A 16,566-nucleotide genomic window follows, 5' to 3' on the forward strand; every position below is an offset into this window, starting at 1 on the left:
CCAAGTAAGGCCACGCTGAAGTGATGAGCAAATATAAGTGTTAGAGACAGTCTGACATTTTTATAGCAAGACAGACACAGCCAGGATTTGAAGCATATAGCAATGAAATGGGGTCAAGAAGGTGAGCTGCCTTTCCTTGGCCAAGCTCTTCTTCTGCTGGGCACTCCCTTGTGTGCTCAAGCAGCAAGTGCTCCTCATTGTTGGCCTGGCTAATCAGGACAATCATGGTGCTAAATGGCTCCAGTGGACAGGGCAGGAAAAATGATACTGTTTGTGGTGAGCTGTTGTGTGGGAGAAAAGAGATTTTAAATGCAGCCTTGAAGTCACTGAGTGACACCAGCACTGGGCTGACTTGAACTGACAACTGCTAATTACTGAGAGAAAAATGACTCACTAAAAAACAATAATTGTCTTACATCTAATGGATGACTTACAGTCAAATAGAAAGCTACAGTCTTGGCATGGAGGACATGCATAATGTGACAAACAGCCTGCAGCCTCACGTATCTTTTATAGAAACAGGAGTTCAAAAGTTGTGCAAGACGTGCTGTATTTTAATTAACCAAAGGCCAGAAAAGCTGCTCTGCAAACCCAGGCAGAAACTGCATGAGGACACTCTTCTCTTGGCAAAACACTGAAAATCCAGTCTGATGTTGCTAATAGCAAAAATCCTCTGGCTTCTGAAAAGTCACTATTTTCCATTTTACAGTATCCAACTGGAATTGCTGCTGGGAATTCTCCTCTGGGGAGGGGAGAGCATTAGCAGAAGGGGTGTCCACAGAGGAAACAGTGAAAGGGTGCAATTCATGGGGAGTGATGCAGTAAATGTGTGACAGGTACTTTTGAAAATTCATGTGTCTGTCAGAATTGATGAAACTATTTCCTGTTGGTGTGATAAGAATGTATTAAATATTTGTCTGGGTTTACACAAGCATGGATTATAAGGAAAGCTCTTGTATATTAAGGGATTACATACTTTATTACAGTATATGCTACCTAAGTATGTACTGGGAACAGTTCTCACATGTCTGTGCTACAAGGGAGCAGTAAGCAAAAGGCAAATGGTTTATGGTGGTCTTAGGTGTAATTTGGATGAACCAACATGGTTTTCCCATTTTTGGAATCCAGAATGATCTTTTCACCTTCATAAAGTGGCCTAAATCAGTCTGAAATGGGGTGGTGCTGAGGCTCTCATCATTTGGGTGTTAAGTGGCTCCACTGTGCTTCTTGAGCATGGGGGCACAGGGGATTTGTCTCTGATCCTCAGATCCGTTTTTATTCAGCAGGTCATTTCCCGTCTCTGCTTTGGGAGGGACAGTTCAGTAGATCTTGGCCCTGAATTTCAAGCTGCTGGGCCTGTTCAGCAGTCAGAGATATCTGATGGGAAGCAAGGCACTCAACATCTCTGCAAACAGCATCATCAGTTCAATGTCATCTTTATTTTTTTAAAGAAAAAGTTGGCTTGGTAGGCCCTTGGGTTACTGTTCATTATTTTCCCATGTACATGTTGATAAATCCTTGTTATTGGGTCATTTTTCTTTGTGAAGCACTTTAAGTACATTTCAACACCAGTGTGGGACATGCAATTCCCTAAGATGGTGGTGGCCTCCTGTTCACTTCTCCTTCTCTTTTTGTCACTCTCTTGCAATCACTTGAAAGTTCCCTTGAGGCCTCACTTAGCTGGCTCACTCTTGCCTCTAAATAGTAACAGCCTTAATCCAGGGGACTTCTCTAATCCTGGGGTCAGAATGGGAAGCATGAGTGATTGCTCTGAGCAGCAAACCCGTTTATGCAAAGTGTTTCACTCTCTGAGCAGTGTCGTTGAGGAAGGATGAGATTAGAAGGATATCACTGGCAAAGTGACTAAGAGATTTATCTTATTCATAGGCTTGGCTTGTACTTAAGGAATTTACATTATTGGGATTTTTAAAATCTGAGCTGGCTGAATCTATCCATCTTCCAGTTGTGTCATAGATACCAAAATCTTGTTGTTTCCTTCCTGGTCCTACCTTGCAGCACCTACACATTGGTCCCATTGCTTTCTCTTGTTGCTTTTCTACACCTGTTTCTATGTGCCAGGAGTACCACAGCCTCCCCCAAGTCCCTAAGACATTACCATAAGGCAGCTCAGTGTCAAGACACTTTCCCAGGTATTCAGTCTGTTTTTTTCTTTTGCTTAATTAATTTCTTAATTATTTGTCTAGTTAATAGTGTTGGGAATGATTAAGAGCGATGCGTCTCCCTGTGACACTGATATGTCTGAATATTTATAATAAAGAAGAGCTAATGTCCTTGAAGCTTCTAAATCAGTGATTCCTCTCTAGAGCAGGAGCTGAGACAGATCATAATACAGACAAAGGTATTTCTGTGCATCTGTCCTGAGTGAAAATTCTCAGGAACTGAGACCTCAGGGAACAACCCCTACCCCAGCTTAGACTGGCAATGCCAGCACAAGTGCCCCAGCTCACAACAGTGAGCAAAGGCCTGGAGTACCTTTGCTCCACTACAGCTGTGTATACAGACAGACTACTTGGGAAACACTTTAAGCAAAACCTCACACTCCTCTGCTAATGAGGACTGGCACCTTGCTGGGGGATGGATGAGGAGGGGGATGGCTGGCACAAAGGAGTTGCACTGGGTAAAAAAGACATGCAAGACTGGAAGGCAGAACATCCATGGTGAGCACAGTTAGGCTAAAGTCAGTTCAGAAACTGAATCTTCCCAACATGGTGTCTCCCTGCACAGCAGGTCGGACAGGAGCAGCAGGGACATTCCCAATGGAAAGAAACAGGTGTCACTGAAGTTGAAAGAGAAGTCAGTGTCACTGAAAGAAGGTAAAGTCTTATCTACAGATCTTTCCTCAGGGTAAGGGTGACTGTCCAGTGTCTTGGTGATGTGTGTTCATGAACAGCTGAGCCAGTCCAAGACCTTGCAGCTATAATAAGCAGCAACCTCAGCTCTGCATTTCCACCTTTTCCAAGCTCTCGCACCAGTGACCATGCAGCCAGGGACTTGATCCCAAAAAAATGTTCAAGTTCTGATTATTTTTTTGTTGAATCAGTTCCCCTATCTGACCACCTGGTCACCAACACAGCACTGGGGCAGGGCAGCACACCTGGGAGGGCAGTGAGAAGGGGGAGGTGGCAGCCCAGACTTAGGCATAAACTGTGCCTAGAATTGCATCTCAATACCAAGAACTTAGCAACTCCCTTCTAGCAACAATGAAGTATTAGGCATTTGAAGTTACTCTGCAGCAATTTCAAGGGGATTATTCTATATTCATCCCAGAGATAAAGCAAACTTCAAGCTCAGCTCTTCAAGAAAACAAGCTCCTTGCCTGGCCTGACATCCGAATATCTGTCCCAGGAGGGAGTCCCTTTTACCTCTGTAAAAGGAAGAAGAAAGCCAGTGACACTTTTAGGCATGGAGCCATGCCATTTTTGTTCTTACACACTTTGCAGTTTTTCTCAAGTGACACTGAAGTTGTTTCCAGCTCAGGAAGGCAATGTCTTCTGGCCATCCTGGGAAGAAGGGCTATACAAGGTGGTTGCAAGCTGCAATTTCAGAGATACCTTTCTTAGTGCCCAAATACTCCTCCAGCACTAAAGAGAGGTTGACAATCTGGGCTAGTCTAGTGGGGGATGCTAAAATGCTGAAGGGACAGACGCACATTATGTGTGAGGAGAGGTGGAAGGATTTGGACTTGTTCAGTCTGGCAACAAGAAGATGAATGGGGAGATCTGCTGCCTTTTTCTGCTTGAGCTCTGCGGAGCATAAAGACCACAGAGCCAGAGACAACAGAGCCAGAGGGGCAAAACAAAGGTCTATAGGCAATGGCACAAGTTGCAGCAAGAGAGGTGCTCATTGGATATACAAAAAGAAACTTTCACAGTGAGAGCAGAGCAGCGCTGAGACAAGAACCCAGACGTATGGTAGGATCTCAGTCCTCTGACATCTTGACAATTCAGCAAAATGAAACCTTGAGCAACCTTGAAGCTAGCCCAGGTTTGAGCAGAAGATTGGACAAAATAATTCCAGGGACCTTCCAGCCTTAATTCTGTGACATTAAAAAAAAGAGGGACTGAAGGAACTGAGAAGCTGCTGCAATGTCACTGGTCATAGGTTTTAGTCTCCTCGTTCTGGAGACTGGTGTTACAGGGAGAAGATTCTTAAGCACGCAGAGATGTGAGCCCACCCACTTGCCTGCCTTCAGACACAACTGTGCCTGCAGCCATCTCAGTGTGTCCCAGCTTCTGTCTGAGTGACCTTTGAACAAATGAGCTGGCCCAGCATGAGAGCCTGTCCTAATGGGCACAGCAAAACTATGGCCTCTTGAACTGGCGGCAGCAGTCAGTCCATGACTGATGCCCAGGAGGTGCCTGTGCTCCCCACTCATGTTGTGGGGGCTGGTACTGCCATCCGTCACCAGCTGCACTTTGAGTTCAAATTAATGTCTAACTAGGGAAAATTTGGGCTGGAAAAGACTGGGTAGATGTGCTGTCTATGCCCACCACCTGCATAACTCCCAACCTCCCATATCATCAACATGGTTTACTGTAGGTTATGTCAGGCCCTCCAGTGTAACATCAGACTCCTGCTCCCCAGATATCAACCTCTTTGCTTTCAATATTATTCTCCACCCATCTTAGTGAGCCACCCCAGTAACATATTTCCAGTGACTATCACCTCAGATCCCCACTTAGCAGCCCCTCTCTTACACCTCCACTTCCCAGAGCCTTCCCAAGCTCAGTACTGCAAAGTCATCACACTTGTGACTATCTTCACACAAGGCTCTACCTCCTTTCCCCACTTCCCTCTTCCAGTAGCTCTCCCAGCCCAGCCCCCGGAAATGGTCCTTCCAGGTGTCCTTCCTTCATCCTCACCTTCCTCCCTGGCAGGAGTGTGGGAGGAGAAGGCAGGCAAAACCTCTCCCTTAGAGTGGGCGTGCTTAATTTGGTGTTTGTTTTCAATGCCGTCTGCTCGTTCCTCCTTAATGGATTTCATTTATGAGGTTCAAAGAAAGAAAAAAAAGAACCCTCTGCCACACTACAGCACCTTCTTTCAAGGGAAAATACCTACCCTCTTTGCCTCTGGATGCTTGTTTCTGTCTGTGGGATTCAGCTATCAAAAGGCATAAGTGTGGTCACCTGATGCGTGCATTGAAATGCTGCTCATTTTCTCCCTGAAGGAAGTAGATGAAAGGTTTATGTCTGGTGCTGTTCCACCAAGGGAGGAAGTGATGAAAAAATGCAGCCTGCCCCACTGGAGGAGCTGGGCAAAGGGGGAGCTCTGGACAGGTAGATGGGCTCAGCTGGCCAGGTCTGGCTGCCCTGTGTCCCTGAGCATACCTGGCACCAGCAGAAAGTTCCCTACCTGCTTTTGCTGGGGACTGACCCAGAGAGTCCCTGCACTGGGAATGGCCAGGAAATCTTGGCCAATTTGTAGCCTGCCCACAAGTCCAGGCCATTTGAGACCTGTTTGGTTTTATGTCCACAAAGTTCTTTATTTAACCAAAATCAGGCCTCCAAAAAAGTGAAACAATTGATTAATATTCCTTTAAATAGTTACTAATTTCCTCTTTTAAAAATTACTCTCCTGTTCTCCTACAATGAGTTAGGATTAGGTGCCACAACTGTTCAGGGTAGGCTTTCCCTAGGCAGAGGGCCTGGTACCTCATTGCTGGTTTGCAGAGGAGCCATTTTCCTGATTGTGGCACTGGCTCTGATTCTTATTTAAGCTGCTGTGAAAGGAGAGGCATTAGGGAACATCTCTCAGGTCTCCAGAGAGCCAGACCCCGGCAGAAGTGTGAAACGTCACCATGCCTTGGGTGAGAAGGAAGAAAGTGTGTTAATGCTTTCGAGAAGCACCATCAGGCCACAGACTTTATTTCTCAGCCATCCACCTCACAGTCCTTTTAGCAAACCGCAAATAGTAACACCTCCCTCCATCCCTCCATCCCTCCCTCCCTCCCTCCCGGGAGCTCGGGAGGCAAAATTAACTATTGCAAAGCCCTCTGGGCGGATGAAGCAGAGTCCAAAAGGTCTGTGAAAAAGCCTTTCCACAATGCAGATTCTCACTTGTGACGTATTTTAGGTTTTTCATGGGATTAAAAATAAAGCAAGACGAGCCTCCTCCCAGCGCTCGGAGCTGGGGATGTGTGCAGGGAGGATTTGGGCTCAATACAGACGCTGCTTTCCCCAGCAGGATCACTTGAAGGAGTGAGCCCAGTCTCGCATTGTGCTTCTAGCACAAAAGGATGGATTTTTGAGGCTCAGTGCAAAGAAGTAGCGCTGCCTTTCCCTGCCACCCTGCTCCCACCTTCATTATGGCAGAGTGCGCTGCCAGGAGCAATTAAGCAGAACGAGTTTTGTTCTCCCAAAGAGCAAGAGCTCTCTCGTGGAGCAGTCGCTTCTCGCTGCTATAACGTGACTTAGCTCAGGCATGTGCCGTGGCTTTTGAAGGGGTGTTGCCAGGCAGGGTAGGACCAGCTGGTTTCGTTGGAAAGGGGCTGAATGCGAAGCCAGGGAGGGGCATACAGGCATAAAGGGAGGAAGGATGGTGTCGGTATGAAACCTCTTACATGGTATTTGGAAGCCTGTGGCATAAATCTCTGCTCTGCCAGTGTGTCCTCCAGCGAGCCTCTGCCCACACACCAGCTCCTGCCTGGGCACGGGGGACACTGAGCTGTCCCTTTTCCCCGGGGAGACCATCAGGGGGAAGGCATCAACAATTTTACACCCTCAGACAGTGTGAAAGAAGGAGACATAGGCTCACATGCCCAAGATAACCACTATTAACCTTGCCTCATTTTATATATTTTTACAGCTGCCGCAGATGTCTCGGTGTATCCCTGGAGGGATGTTAGGTACTTACAGCCCTCTTAGCTCAGACAGAGCTGCCTACAGGAGCTGACAGCTTTGGCCCCGGCTCCATGAGGCTCTCCCCTTGCAAGGAGGCTGGCTGAAGTCAGTTGAATTGTCCCTGCTCTGAAAGGGACTTCACAAGAAGTGCCACCCCCTTGGCAGCTGGGTCAGTGCTGGCAGTCGTTTGCCCAGATCTGATTGTAAGCTTGGGATGGAAATAAGACAGAGGATACATAAGCAAGAATCTACTGGAAAGCCCTACAAGAGGAAATAAGGACATTAGTATTGATTAATAAAGATAATAACAGTAGTAGTTATCGACTCAATCTTGCAGCATCAACCAGCCATGTTGTGCTATTGCAGGAGAAGAGGGAGGTGCAGAACCCCTGCACGCCGGTCACACAGCTCATTTGCTCTCAACCAGCAGAGCCAGAGAGTGCACGTTTGTAAAATGTAGCCTGAATATCATAAGCTAAAGTAACCTGTAGGATTTTCACACTACAGTCAACTGGGGAGCTGTTGGCAGCAGTAATCCAAAAGTATTTTTCCATGGCATCAGCCCAGAGGGTGGTGGCATTGCTGGGAAATGTGCTGAATTTTGGGAGCTTTGGAGCTGCTTGGAAGTATATTGCACAAGATGGAGAGGAGTTGGTGTTTGGACTTATGGTAGTGCTGGCTCCCAGTCCCAGGCTTTGTAGCAAAATGGTCTCCCCCGTTAAGCTATCCCTGGAGTCACTGAAGGTCCCTGGGCTCAGGACTGGCACAGCCATCTGTGGAAATGCTGCACAATGGGATGTATCTGTCCCGGCCCAGCTCAGCTCAGCATTACTGCCAAGGCAGGGGATGCTCTACATGGAGCTAAACACTAAACATATTTGCTGTTCTCCAGTTACCTCTCCACCTGGCCCCTTTGCAAGGCAGGTAGCTTTTAACTGGGGAAAGAACTACCAGGACACTGCTGCATTCCAAGTGAGATGATGCAGAACTCAGGTGACCCTAACCCACTGTGCTGTGGGATGGATGCAACCCTGACTCAGGTAAGAGGCTTATGTTATGGAGGGCATGTGCTACTCTGCCCAAGAACATTTGCTTTGTTCTCTCACCCCCTAAATCTGATTTAGGGTGGCCTCGTATCTGAGGCCACCAATTCCTTTAGTCTGTTTCCAGTCACCCTCCTGGCCACCCTGCTAGTGTGCAGATGTATGTGTGTGTAGTGGGGTGTTAAGCGCTTTAGAGCATGAAATGTGATAGCTGTCCCTGCACGCAGTGAACTGGGGCTGCAAAGGGAGATGGAATTAATTGCACCAGCAGTAGCAGTTGATTGGCAGTCAGCATCGTGGCAGCGGGGAGGTGAGTCTGCAAAGGGGGAGCTTTATCAAAAAGCTTGGAATCAGCTTAATCAGGAGGAGTTTTCTTTAGCTGGTAGTTGGACAGAAAACACATCTGTTGGCATTAGTGCCTGAAGGCATTCACCAGGTTGGAGGAGCCACTTGTGTGTCAGCCCAGGCTCCCCAGGGGTGTAGAGAAGGGCTCACAGGACAGCAGTTGGGATGTGTTGCATGAGAAACCTTGTTTGATGTGATCATAGGAAAGCAGCCACAGACAAATCCCTGGGATGTGGGCTCTAAGTGAGGGCTTGCGACTGATCTGAAATACCAGATTTAAAAGTGAATTTTGGAGCTAGCAATTTTCAGAGGTAGCCGTCCCTGGCAACTAAGTCAGAGGATAAGGGACATTTAGCTGCTCACCCTGCATAAGAATTCAGCCTGGCATTTCTGCTCCCCAAGCATGGAGCTACCATGCACCTGCTGTGCCATGGTAGGGTAAAGCACAGTGCCAGTCAAAGTTGTTTTTGCTGTGTCGTAGGCAACACTGACAGCTAATCTTAAACCCTGTAGCTCATCTTCATAACCCCAAACCCACTTTGTACAATTAGGAGTCTCCACTAGGGCCAGATCCTCAGTGACTCCAGCTTGGTGTCTTTCCCTCCCTGGTGCCATGGAAAGGTTTTACTGAAGGCATCAGAGGTGTGAGCACCCAGGCTGATCAGTCCAAGGCTGGTAGTCACCATAATGACAAATTACCCCATGGCTCTGCCTTTTGTTACAGGGCTATTGCTACCATGTCCGTGACAGAGAGATGAATCATTCTGCCCAGCAGTAGTGCACAGCCTCCTCCGGAATGGCTGCTGGTTACTCATGCACAGCAGGAATACGTGCTGGCTACTGTTCCAGGAGGGTCATCTCCAGCTGCCTCTTCAAACTGCAAGAAGGGGGTGATTTGGCCCATGCTGTGGTTGAGTGGGGCTGATACCCTAGACGGGCAAAAAGAGGGGCAGCACATTGTGCCTGTCCCACTATGGGGGACAGGGTTGTGCAGAGTCTTTTCATAGCATCATGAAGAGACAGAATTTCTACCTTTCCATAGAGTCATTTGAGCTGATTGTAATAGGAAGCAGGGCTGGGTAGCAGGGCCCTGTCTTCAGCTTGTAGCTGATTCCCTGCCTGACATGGGAGAATGAACTAGGGCTTGTCTGCACCAGAGAATTTCCCCCCTGCACTAATCTGGTCTGGCAGAGGAGGCAGAGCGAGGTGCCAAAATGTTTTTTTTTTTCTTTTCCTTTTCATCCTCTTTTTAAATAGCAGTTCAGCTGATGGGCAAAACACAGTCTAGAGTAGCATTACAGGCAGCAGAAAATTAGTTCAGCTTTTACCCTCATTAGCTGATTGCCAGTAATTAACATTTTGTCATTAACTACAGATGTTTATGGCCTGGAAGAGAAGTTTGGGTGTCTCCACGTTAGCTCTCAGAAATGCACTGATTATCTCCATTTAATTGGCTGCCTGTGCCTCAGTTTCCTTATCTCCTGTGGGGGAAAAGGTCACCCCTATCCTCTGCTTTACATCCCAGCCTATAAGGGCTGTCAAAGGAAGATGTGCTGCCTTCAGATATAGGTCTTTTTAGGAAGTTCAGCTTCAGGAAACACAGTTTTTCACTCTTTCTGTCATGCCATCTCTTCCCTTTAATGATCCTCGCTGTCAAATAGATCATAATCTTCTTGGCATTGACTTTTCATTGTGTCCAGGAGTTTTATTCCACCTATTATCTTCAAATAAGCATGGATGCCCACAAGTTCATTCATGCCTGTTTTTTGACAGCACCTGGTTACAGTAAGGTGTGTTATAGCACCAGAGCTGGAAACCAGGAGGAACAACCCTGAAGTCCCAACTCCTGGTCTGAAAAAGCAGGCAGAGCCCAGCATCTGGGTCTCAAACCCATTGGCAACTGGGGATGGATAGCACTCATTCATGGCATGCCTCTTTGACAATCTCCTGTATGTCCCTGTGTTTCAGAACAAATCCTTTCATAGAATTTGGTTTCTCATTAAAATAAATGCATTTCTGCAGCAATCTCTTCGGGAGCAGTAGCCCCACAGTAGCAAATTCATGTGTGCAACCTGGCATTTCAGAGGAACAGTGTAATGGGAAATAAAGCCAACTGAAGTTTAATCAGGAGAACCAAAAGAATCCTCTTACCTCTCCCCACTGCTTGTGCCTGGGGCATTGAGCAGGGCCCAGCACTGACCTGGTTGTGGCTCTCCTTCCCTCCTGTTCCCACTGCAGCTGCTGTGGCCCTGGGAAACATGAAAGGCAGCATCACTCTGTGCAAAAATGTCTTTCCAGGAGACTGCTTTAAGTGTCACTGAGTGAACAGGGAGAGGTAAGAAGAACTGGAAAGTCATGCACAATACCCTGCCACTTTCCCTTTGAGAGTCATTGCTGTTTATGTCCCCAGCATCCCCCTCCCCGTTCCACCTGCTGTGCTGGGAGCCTCAGAGCTCTCTGCTTCTCAGCCCTTCCTCCTCCTCTGCCTGCATAGCCATCTACACCTTCTGATGCTCTTTCTGTGAGCAGGAGGACGCAAAGCAGGGATTGACAATGGAGTTCAAAGGCCCTGGGGATCAAGCAGTGACGTTTTCTTGCTGCCGCAGTGACTCTGAGTCTCTGTCTGGTGGTTCCACGCACGGGGTTGTACACCAGTGCCTCTCCCAGACTCTGCTGCGGTCTCTGCCAGTTGAGACAAAAACTCTGGCTGTATCTGGAGTCAGTGGCCCTCTTTAACAGAAGGGAGCATAGGTTTACAGCAGAGCTAAAGGCAGCTGGGAGATTTCTGGTTCACGCACCAGGCCCAGTGCTCAGCTGCTCTCTGAGCAGGGAGTTTGCCTGTGCCAGCAAAATGCACATCGATGCAGCCTCACACACCGACCCCTCCCACGCAGCAGTGCTGACTGCCAATGCATTCCCATCACTGGATTTATATCCCAGCAGTGCCCCAGCCGTGCTATTGCTGTTAATAGGTGTCAGCACCAGCAGATTTGATAGCCCCCAGGCAGAGCTCATCTGAAGGATAGGGACATTGCAGTATCAAGGCTGGTGTTGCTCCAGCACAGGATGGGAATATTGGTGAGGGAGTCCCTGGACAGGTTGTCACACTGAGGGGAGGAGGCAGCAGAAGTGGGCTTTATGCAGCAATGTCCAGCGCTTCCAACACTTCCATTTTCTTGCTCTCACACATGTTTATTTTCCTCTCCTCCTCGATGAATGTCACCTGCAGAGTCTTTGGCACTGCTTTTCTGTTTGGCATGCCCCAGTTTTGCATAGATTAAATGCAAGCATGGCTGACAACCGCTGGAGTAGCACTGGGAAAGCATGGCAGCACAGAGCACACCATCCCAGGAGCAGCCAAGACAAGTGAATTACTGGACATCTGGATAAATCTAAGGGGGAGTCCAAGGACTGGCCTCAAGCAGGGACAGTATGTGGCCAGAAGCTGTGTCACAGCCACACATAACACCAAGTCATTAGGAAGGAGCAGGACCCCTGAGGCTGCCCAAGCTGTGCAGAGCATGTTTGCACTCAGCAGGAGCTATGTGTCTCAGAGCACTCTGTGCTCTTGGCATCCCACTGAGGCTCAGGGCATGGGACAGCCACATCTGATCTAGTGCCAGAGCAGTGACCCTCCTGGCATGACTTGTAGGTCCCAGGGGCTCTATTAGCTATTGCTGGACCCATTGCTCAGCCCTCCAGCTCTGCCCTGAGAGTGCTGTCTTGCTGGAGTTGCTTTGTGCAAGACAGGAATCCCCAGTCCTGGAATTCCCTCTGCTCTTGGCTGCTGGACTTTCCTCATACAGTAGAACCACCAAACATCTATCTGTTCCCTGGGGAGGGAAAATTCCCAGGTCATTTTTGGTGAAGTCTCTGCCTTCTCTGCTCCTCGGCACATCACCCAGTCACACCAAGGGACATAGCTGCTTTGCGGGCAGAGAGGGAACTCCAGAGAAGCCTGGAAAATGTGGTCTTCCTGCCTGTTAGATGTGTTCAGGATGGGAGGATCCTCCACCAACAGCCTTGGCAAACACTGTCTCCCATGCTGGTAGCTGGTCCTAGCTCAGGTTTCCAGGAGTAAAGATCTGGGATGTTTAGGGAGGTCTTGAAGAAAAGGTGGATCAACACTGATGAAGACTGCTTTCCTCTGTGCTTTGCACTCAAATTCTCTGGTGCCTAACCATGTGAACTTAAAGCAATTTCCAGGATACCAAGGCATTTCTGACCTTGTCTTTGCATTCTCTCCATTTTGTATGGATACTCTAGAGTCTAGTAAGGAATTGAGCTCAGTGCATTGATTTTCCTACACTGGCAGTTTATAATAAGGTTTCTCTCTTCTATGCATTCCCTTATTTTCAAGACACATAAACAATTTATCTTAGAACCCTCTTATCCTTGCCAAGTTTGGCTGAAAGTGGTCAACGACTAAAAAATTATTTATTGGGGGTTTTACCACCTATGCAGTCTTGCAAGCATCATTCCCATTACAAACCATGCTAAAAAGAGGAAGAGCAAAGCCTGGTGTGACTAGTCATGATGGGGGAAGATGCAACACTGTGGAGATAGCAGTGATGGCAGGGGTAAGGTAGCTCTGACTGCAGGAGAGAGGAAATAAGTACACTCAGCAGTGCTGCTGAAGCAATAGGATATATTTGACATGTGCTGGGATGATACAAAAAAACTGCAGTTCTGGACAAAGGTTGCTATTTAAGTTTTTGAATGAAAGGCTGAGTTTTGAATGCTTCCATGCTACATGCTTGTGTATTTCACAGTATGAGCTGGAGAACTGGACAGACTGTTGGGGGTCCCTGGGAAGTCTGGGGCAGGTACAAACTGGTGTGAGTATTTCTGCCACGTTAGAGCACAAGCACGTTGTGCCCCAGGGAAAGGGCTTCAGGGCTGGACTGCCGCAGTGTTTGGATGAGAAAGTCTCTGGCAAGAGCTCAGTGTGCCAATGAGAATGGAAAGAGCCCATGGGACAGGTCACTGACACGACTGCAATACCTAGGAGAGAAAGTCCTCAATTTTCTTGACAGTGCCCATGTGGCCCTTTGGTCTCCAGATGGATGCCAGTAAGACCTTTTAGCATGTGGAATTTTTTCTGTTATTCAGAGTGTAGCTGCTTGGCCAGAAAGACTGCATTCAGGTGGGGGATGGAGAGGGATCTGGGCTCAGTGTGAGCCTGAGCAGCACAAAGATCCTCCTCATGTCCCAGCAAGCACAAAAACAGGAACTAATGCATTCCAAACTGGGAGCCAGATGTTCTGGCTGGGTTGAGATGCATATGCGGCCTCTGAGAACATCCAGGGGAGAGACTGGGAATTCTTGTGCCCCAGAGATTCAGGGAGAAAGTAGTAGAAGAAGAGAGCAGGGGAGTGGGCTGCAAGAGGAGGCAGGTTATTCTGGTCATATATAGTCATGGAGCTGTGGTTATGGGTATCTTAGAACACTTGGAAATGGAAGTGGGAGAGGCTGTGTGCAAATGATCAAGAGCCTGATTAACATTCTCCCGTGGAGAATGTGTGTAACTGCTCCATGCACAACTCGTGGCTGGAAGGTGACGGTTTTTAAACAGACATGCAGAAGCCTTGAGGAAACTAAGGCAAATTATTGGATTTCTTTAAGCAGTTCTTTAATAAAACAGTGCTCCTGGTTTCTCTGTGGTGTGGAATTCTGTCAGGTTTCCCTTATTTCAGACCCAGTGACACTTAAAATTTCAAACATAACTAGGTTTTGTTTAAGACTTCAGGAGTTGGGGGACTTAGTGCATCTCTCTGTAAGTTCTTTAAGAGCTAATTGCTTTCACTGCTTCAAAAAAATGCACTTTGTTTCTAGACTGTATCTGTTCACCTTCATCTTCCATCTACTGGACCTCATTCTGCCTGTCTACTGGATTAAAAAGCCCTCCACTGTTAAAAGCCTTCTCCCAGTGGTAGTACTTAACAGATTACAGTCACATCACGTCTTCACCTTCTCTTCATTAAGTTAAGCAGATTAAGCTTCTCTCTCTACTCACTAGAGAGACAGGTTTTCCCAAACACAGACTCACAGTTCTGCTTTTCACCTCTGAAATTGTAGGATGTTTGTGCAGAGTCAGGGTATGCTCCAGATGGTTCGGATGACCAGACTAACCTCAAGACATGAGGATAAGGTGTAGGCTGTGTTTGAGAGGCTGAACTCACTGTGAGGTGCTGATTTGCCAGACTGTGGTCCATGGAGATGAAGCACAGTACTGTATAGTCTTGGAGACCTCTCCACCGTATCTTCTTCCAGGATGTATTTACAGGAATTGGAGGTGAAAGAACATTTCTCAACTTCCTCAACTTAGAGCAGCTCCTCTCTGCATCTGGCAGTCTTTGGGTTAATCTTGCACTTAGAAGTTTACCGATTTGCAGAAATTTCCCATTTACTTCTTGTGTGCACTTCGTTAAGGGTAGGCCCATATGTCCTGTCTGCATATCTAGTATGAAGAGGATTGACACAAACGAATGGTGCCATCCACAGCCTGATCATATTTGGCATCCTTGAATTTGGCAGAGGCTGTGGAGCTAGCTTAAAAAAGAAGAAAGAAGAAAAAACTGTAAGATGCTGTCAACTCTGCTTTCCTAAACGGTTTATTAGAAAGTACACTGAAAGAATCTGCTCAGCATTTCTGTGATTTGATCAAGAGTACCCAAGAGAGATGAGTGAAGCAATCTGGAAGGAATAAGAATTGATCCAAAGCTCAGCCTAAGCAAACTTTAAAAGTTTGTAAGTTTGAGCAGCTTCACGTAACTGTTCCCATTGCTGTTTTCATGATCTCTTACCTTGCTAACACTGGGACCTGGGTTCCACATAACAGAACTGCTCTAAAGCCAGGATGTCGTGCCTGACCAGACTTGCCAAGTCTTGAAGAGGATTTCTGCCTCTGCATTTCTGACCAAGCCACACCCCTCAATCACAGGTTTCTCCTTCAGTGTAAATGCACAGTTTCTCATCTTGGGAGTCTGTGGACATTCCATCATTGCAGTCACCCAGGAGCAGTAGGTGGGATAGGCCTCCGAGTTGGGGACTGAAAGATGTTCAATTGTGTGTCTTTGCATGATGTGTTGTCATGTTGCGTGTGAAACATGAATTCCTTAGTAGCTGATTTGGCTTAATGTGCTCAAATGGTTTTGCATCAAGTCCCCAAAGCGTTTCCTGTCCTCTTTTCTCTGGTTTGTGAAATAAGGAAAGGGATGTTCAGCTTTGCCAAGGACTGAAGAGTCCTCAAGACTCAGAAATCCTCAATGGGGCACAGAAAGATTTACATGTGGAACAAGACAAAGCCGAAAAGAGCTCCAAGCTTTAAGGGCAGTAGAAAGAAAGGTAATCATTGGAAATAACCCCAGTGTCACTACAGTCTCCCTGCTGCTTGGGGGCTCTTCCAGTCCGGACCCAGCAGACTGCCTGGAGCAGTGTTACTGAGTTAAGGAACTCTGGTCCCCAGAGTGACAGAAAAGCTTGTGTTTATCTCAGGAAGCTTGCTTTCAGTCAGAATGGCAGTGACTGTTCCCAGTGGTGGGAATGAAAGTTCTCATGATGCTTTCGGCAAGGCCATCCAAACAAGTCCTGGTGAAAAGGCATCCAAACAAGTCCTAGTGAAAAGGCATCCAAACAAGTGTCACTGGTATTTGCCAGGCTGGGGAAATCACTGCTTCTGTCATCTGTCTAGGTCCCTCCTCAGAATTATGACATTGTGGTAGGCCTGCTGACACCAGTGGCATTGATGGTCAATTACGACTTCTAGTGGCAGTCTCCCCGCTCTGGGCTCTAATCTCCCACATTTCCAGTTACCTATACAGACACCTCCACTCCATGTGCCAAGTAGGTTAGTTGAGCATTGAGCAGTTCAATTGATGCCTTTATGTGGCATCAGACTTTCCAGAGCAATAGGACTTCTCCTAAGGAAGAATCTGATTTCCCAGGAAGGTGATATGGAGATGGTTGGGCAGTGAAGCTTAGCAGATAAGGGTACATATTAATTGTGAAACTGTGCAAGTAATGGGGACCCAGTTCCCTTTCTGTCCTGTGAAAGGTCTTAGGTAGCAGATAGACTCAGCTACAATGCTCAGACTAAAAATAATTAATCCTTATGAATGCTGAGAAGGAGTTTAAGGAGACTCCTGTCTTTTTGGTCATAAATCCTAGCTAAATGCATTCACCAGTCAATCAAACACATAACTTAACACTGACTACATTTCTTGGCAAGCAAGGAGATTATTAGCTGGCTGGGCAGGGCAAGTGGATCAGAGTGCTGACCTTTTAAGGTCAGTGCCCCTGTGGTTGTTGAAATGTCC

General features: G+C 47.3%; 1 protein-coding gene across 1 annotated transcript in view; it reads left to right on the plus strand.

The window, feature by feature from the left end:
• Positions 1–16,566, plus strand: part of MARCHF4 (membrane associated ring-CH-type finger 4) — a 96,732-nt gene that overhangs the window by 15,308 nt on the left and 64,858 nt on the right. The window lies entirely within an intron of this gene.

The sequence above is a fragment of the Chamaea fasciata genome, unplaced genomic scaffold, assembly GCF_029207755.1.
Source record: "Chamaea fasciata isolate MVZ Bird 193981 ecotype frontalis unplaced genomic scaffold, bChaFas1.0.hap1 SCAF_8, whole genome shotgun sequence".
Lineage (NCBI taxonomy): Eukaryota > Metazoa > Chordata > Aves > Passeriformes > Sylviidae > Chamaea > Chamaea fasciata.